At 41.0% G+C, this 6,226-nt stretch overlaps 1 protein-coding gene across 1 annotated transcript in view; it reads left to right on the top strand.

Annotated features, from left to right (window-relative positions):
* Positions 1-6,226, top strand: part of LOC108798495 (programmed cell death 1 ligand 1-like) — a gene marked incomplete at its 3' end in the record, with an annotated part of 45,717 nt that overhangs the window by 3,701 nt on the left and 35,790 nt on the right. The window lies entirely within an intron of this gene.

Genomic DNA, 6,226 nt, shown 5'->3' with positions numbered 1-6,226 from the left:
TCTTTTTTTGCTCGTCCCCCCCCCCCCCCCCTACTGCAAACCAGGCTACAGCCCAAGCATGTATGGACAATAAATAATGTATTGAATAGTCTGTCTTTCGTTGATATATCTTTATCTTTTACGATTATAATGACATGCTAATTGAACAAATTCTACAATGATGTAACCAAATATTACAAAATGTTATCAATATCAGTTTTAATTACAGTATTGCAACATTCTAATTATAAATAATAATAATTGAAGTAGTGTGCTATCAAAAAATGTATTGAGTGTAAACAATAAACATCCTATTGAGTATTGTTTAATGAGCAGACTGCAAATTGTAATAAGTTTTCTAACACACAAATAATTTTTTCAGATGTAGAGAATACATAACACAAGACTCCAGTTGAGAAATCCTTGAAGATGGCAAAAGTTAAATCATGGAAAAGAAGTTATAATCTGCACTTTATCATACCAGAATGCTTACTTGAAGAATTCATTTTTCTGGCAGGTCCAGAACGTTGAAAGCTAGTAACGTACATATTTGTATTTGTTTACATATGATAATGACCAGTGGCGGACCCAAGGAACAAAGGGCCCTGGTGCAAGATGTTATCTTGGGGGCCCCCCCTCTCAAGATTTTATCTTCAGCCCCTAACCCCCCCGGCGGTCTCTGTACCAGAGGAGCTTACACTCTAATGTCACAGTCACACACTATTATTATACATTCATGTAGCTCTGACATATACCACAGTGCTGTACAGAGAACAATGAGCCAGTCACATTCGTTTCCGTACAGAGGAGCTCACACCCTAATGCAGAATGGCACCGGCTGTAGGACTACTAATCCCAGCAATACATTATACAGCAATGCAGAACAGTATATGAATAGGACTCAGGACTTTGCAATGCACTGGACACGGGACTTAGTAACACACTGGACTCTGGACTTAGTAACACACTGGACTCTGGACTTAGTAACGCACTGGACTCTGGACTTAGTAACGCACTGGACTCTGTAATAAGGTACACACTGGACTCAGGACTTAGGAATGCATTGGACTCAGGACCCACCTGAGACCCCACAGAGCCTACCTGAGACTCCACACAGCCCACCTGAGATTGACCCTGCACAGCCCACCTGAAAATCTCTATGGTGGGCTCTGCAGGGTCACTCTTAGGTGGGCTGGTCAAGGTCCCCTTCCCTGCACACGCAGCTCCTCTTACCTGCTATTGCTGGTCCCCGGCCTCCGCCGCCGCCAGACCGACACTGTTGGGGCCCAGCCTCCTCTGCAGCCGGATCGTCGCTGCTGAGCCCCCCGCCTCCTCAGGCGCCGGACTGGCACTGCTGGGCCCTGGCCCCGGCCTCCTCCACTTCCATCTCCCCCACTGCCAGTGAGCCCCCCAGCCTTGGGCCCTGGGGCGGCCGCAACGACTGCGCAGCCGGTAGTTCTGCCCCTGATAATGACTTACTTACAGGTGAAACTCGAATAATTAGAATATTGTGCAAAGTTCATTTATTTCACTAATGCAACTTAAAAGGTGAAACTAATATATGAGATAGACTCATTACATGCAAAGCAAGATAATTCAAGCCGTGATTTGTCATAATTGTGATGATTATGGCTTACAGCTCATGAAAACCCCAAGAACCCCAAATCCACAACCTCAAAAAAGTAGATTATTACATGCAATCAATAAAACAAGGATTGTACATAGAACAATATCGGACCTCTGAAAAGTACAAGCATGCATATGTACTCAGTACTTGGTTTGGGCCCCTTTTGCAGCACTTATTGCAATTACTTTTGCACGATATTCGAATTATTCGAGTTTCACCTGTAGATATATTTGAAATCTTTCTACAGTATAGACCAGTGAGAGTCAGTTTAAGAGGTATAGGGGGCCTCAACTGTAGCCCCTGACATCACCAAAGGCCAGCATATATTATTTAGGTGCCAAGGAAATTGTAAACATGCTCTAGGAGACAGTCAGAGACTGAGGACATGGTACATGAGGCTGCTACAGATCAAAGCTGTTATAGCCCCTTAACAAATTAATGTGCCAACTTCCACTATTTACTGCTGGGTGTCTTAAGGATGCATAGCAAGCACCAGAAGGTTGTTACAGGTTGGACACCAGGATATAGTCCCATAGAAGCCACTATAGAGTACATTCTGTAGTGTGCAGTACTTGACATATGCCAGATTTTAACTTTGCATTGAGGATGATGGTTGTTCTGCCTGCAATTAATCTAACCTTATTTACATCAAATACAGCACCTGATTCAACTATGTATAGACATGACAAGCAGGGAGCCTGATCCTGACACTGCACATAACACACTTTGCTAATTGCATAAGCTGGTTCTCATTCTTGAGTTCTTATGAAATTAAAAGTGCAGCAGGAATCATGACCAGTGAACTGCACTTGTTGCCTGTTTGAACTGTGCACCTTTGCTGAGGTCAGAAAGGATAACGGGTGGCCATGAGTTGAGGGCCCAAAATTTGTTTGCTGTGAGACCAACTATACTAACAGTAAACTAATACATGTATGATCTATGGTATATTCTTTAGAAAGAAACACCAGAAACGTGTTACATTTTCCTTTCTTGAGAACCACACTTTATTATTGTTGAAAAAGCCCTAATTTTGTATATAAAGTAATAAATCAATGCACTGATTTAAATAAACTATTTTTATAGAAATGTTACATTTGATGGTGTTTAATTGATGCTGTTCATATGTACTGTCATACTGTTATTGTTTTTTTTAAAGGAATTATCTATTTTTTAAATATTTATGTTACAAGCTTTATGAAATGTTTTCTAACAATATTCTGAATCCAGGTCTCCCCTAAAGACAATTTAAGGACACCTAAAACTGAACTCTGCTGCAGCAGAGAAACCAGCCTAATAAGGATTTGTTTTCCCTTTCTTTCCTCCTTGCAAGACTGGTGGCCACTGTGCTGCTCCATCCTTGGGCCACCAGTCTTTTAACATCCCTGCAGTAGTTTCCTTTTACCAGCTGAGATGTAACTATATCACTGCTGGTTGTAGTGGGGATCCCAGATGTCTCAGACTCCTGATCTGTCCTGCCCACTAAGCTATGCTCAATTGAGGAGTGACAACAAACCCACCCACAGTACCGCTGACATTCAGATATGATTGATAGCTACACTCCCAATCTGTCCCACCCACAAAACTGTTGCCATCTGAGCTGTGTCAACAAACCCAACCACCTTCACTCCCATTGATGGCTACTCCCATTGCATAATAGGAATTGCTGTTTTTGCATCAGTCCTGTACAGGAACAGGAAGTGACATGGGGAATTATCTAATGCCTCTTCCCTTAGCCAATACAGCAGCGGTTTCCAATACACAGTGGTCAAATGACTTGCCCCCTGGACCCCATTCCCTCGCAACTACTCTGGTCACCCTTTTCCTCTATTCTTTGCTCTCTAGCCCACATCTTCAATCTCCCGTTCTCTCCTGGTATATTATCCTCCCCTCTTAAATATGCACTGGTAACCCCTATACCTAAAAAGCTCACAATGAACTCCAATAGTCCGAACAACATAATAACCATCTCCTTGCTACTGTTTACCTCCAAACTTCTAGAACACCTAGTCTACAGCTGTCTGAGCTGTTACCTCACTGGTAACAACCTTCTCAACCCCTTACAGTCTGGCGTCCGCTCCCAACACTCCATTGAAACTGCCCTAACTGCACTAAAACTCACTAAATAATTACTAACTGCTAAAACCAATTGCTTCTACTCTGTACTCATACTATTAGACCTTTTTGCTACCTTTGATACAGTTAACCACCCGTTTCTCCTCTAAAAAACTTCACTCTATTGGCCTCCAAGACTCTGCTCTTTCCTGGATCTCCTCTTACCTATCTAAGTGCACCTTCAGTGTCACCTACAACTCTATCTTCTCCTGTTCTTGTTTTGGTCCCCCAAGGCTCTCTCCTTAGACCCCTTCTATTTTCTATCTACACCTTCTACCTTGATCAGTCGATGGCCTCCGTTTGAATATTTTCAATACCATCACTATAGATATCATGAACACAGGGCTAAAAACATATGATGAAACATAACCCTTATCCCTACCTCACAATGATAATACCCTATTTTCAAACTTTGAATCAGAGTAAATGGATATAAGACCTCTCTTCAAAATAAAATATTAGTATATACACTCTCATAAACCTCTGCAAATTATCTACCAACCATAAGGTTCTTCAAAATATATATAGCATGAAGATCTACACCATTCAAAAGTCCACATATTCCAAATGCCAGTGATTATATCCACTACCATGCTGTCCCTTCTTGCAGTAGACTCACTGGAATTGATGTGACCATGTACATAAACAGGTCAAAGCAAGCTTTCTCAATCTCCTTCTCCTGCTGGCACTAGCTTCCATTAACCAAAAATACTTTTGTTTATAGGAAGAAATTTTCTAGTGCACCAGTAATCCAGTTCACATACATATTAACATCAAAGAATAAGGGAAATTGCTCACATTGTAAAACCCTTTTTTTTTTAAAGCTTAAAAACAAAGTAAAAAGCATTTACATCTAACTGTGCTGCATACAGCACAGGTTTACCCAGCTCAGACATAACTCTCTGCTGCTTACGATTATGTAGCATGTATCATCAGAAATCTTGTCAACAGTCTCCACCCAATGTGTTTCATCATCAACTGACTTCCTCACCGCTCTTGTATACATGGTCACATCAATTCTTGTGAGTCTATGGCAAGAAGGGGGAGCACAGTGGTGTATATAATCACCGGCATCTGGAATTTGTGGACTTTTGAATGCGTTGGATCTTCACGCTACATTCTCAATATTTTTATGAAGTTTATGGTTGTTAAATAATTTGCACAGAGGTTTGGGAGAGTGTATATTCTAATATATTGTTTTGAAGAGAGGACTTTTATCCATTTACTCTAATTCACGGTTTGAAAATAGGTTGTTATTATTATTATTATAAGGTGGGGATAAAGGTTAGGTTACACTATATGCTTTTAGCGCTGTCTAATTAGTGCTGACTGATCTTATTATACTAGTTGCAATGCACCACACTGCAGGGTAACGCTTGTGTGTTGTGGTGTGGTGCATTACAGAAAATAGTGCATGCAATTTTTTCGGTTCCTTTTGGTATGTTAGGCGTCCATTTAAATGAATGGCCTCCCTTAATGCCATGCATATTAACATGCATTTGCTAATGCACCTCAACAATGTGAATCCAAATCTACAGCGGGTTGTATCTTTTTTATTCCATCACAGTGAAGTTAAAAAAACATGGAAATGTGCATAGTTGCGATGGGTACTAAGAACAATATAATATCTTTCTAAACACACAAAAGAGGATATTGGACAGTTAAGCTTATACTTTCTGTGGAATAGCCTGTGAGTCTAGAAGGACTGTATATAATTTTCTCTAAGGTATTGTATCGTAGATTGAAGAAATGACATTGCATGAAACAATAGTATTAATGTGGGCAGGGGGAATGGTCTTCATCTTACATTTAGTAGTTAATAGACATGTGCCATGTGCGATTCGTTTCGTTCCGAATCGAAATTCGGACGAATTTTTGGAAATTTGGATGTATCCGAATTCCGAATTACAGATATAACGAATGCAAACAAATCCGAATTTCCGTTTCCGAAATTCAGTAGCGGTAGTTCGTTTGAACGTTCGTTTCCGTGTCTTATTCGTTTCGTTGGTTGGAGCAAAGTGACATTAGAGAAGGAGAAAAACATTTTTCCCCCTCAAATGTCACTTTGCTGCAAACGGACGAACGAATGGACGAAACGAATAGGAAACGAAAACTAAACGAACGTTCGAACGAACTACCGAACTGCCGGTGCCTCGGCCTGTGGGGGGCCCAGCACAATCCCAGGGTCCTTTGTTCCGTAGGTCCGCCACTGGAACTTCCCTTATCCCCCACCCATCTCTCTCCCATATACAGCTGTACATACATTATTATGTTTCCTAGCAAAACAATGCCATCCTTTTGACAACCAATAACCTGCATACATTGTGTGTAGGCAGACGTTTTTCATGTAGTTCTGGGTGGCATGCTTATGTCAGTAGTAACTGAGCTCCCAACAGCTGGCCGTAGAAGAAGCTTACACGCATGGTGATGGCGTCATAAGGAGAAAAAAACATCTAGTTTAGCTAAAGGAAGAAAATGTAAAAAATATATTATTTTGAGACATGCTTT

This window comes from Nanorana parkeri, unplaced genomic scaffold, assembly GCF_000935625.1.
Source record: "Nanorana parkeri isolate BGI_ZX_2015 unplaced genomic scaffold, ASM93562v1 scaffold1489, whole genome shotgun sequence".
NCBI classification, from domain to species: Eukaryota; Metazoa; Chordata; class Amphibia; order Anura; family Dicroglossidae; genus Nanorana; species Nanorana parkeri.
The sequence above is the reverse complement of the archived record's forward strand: the minus strand, read 5'-3'. Positions and strand labels throughout refer to the sequence as shown.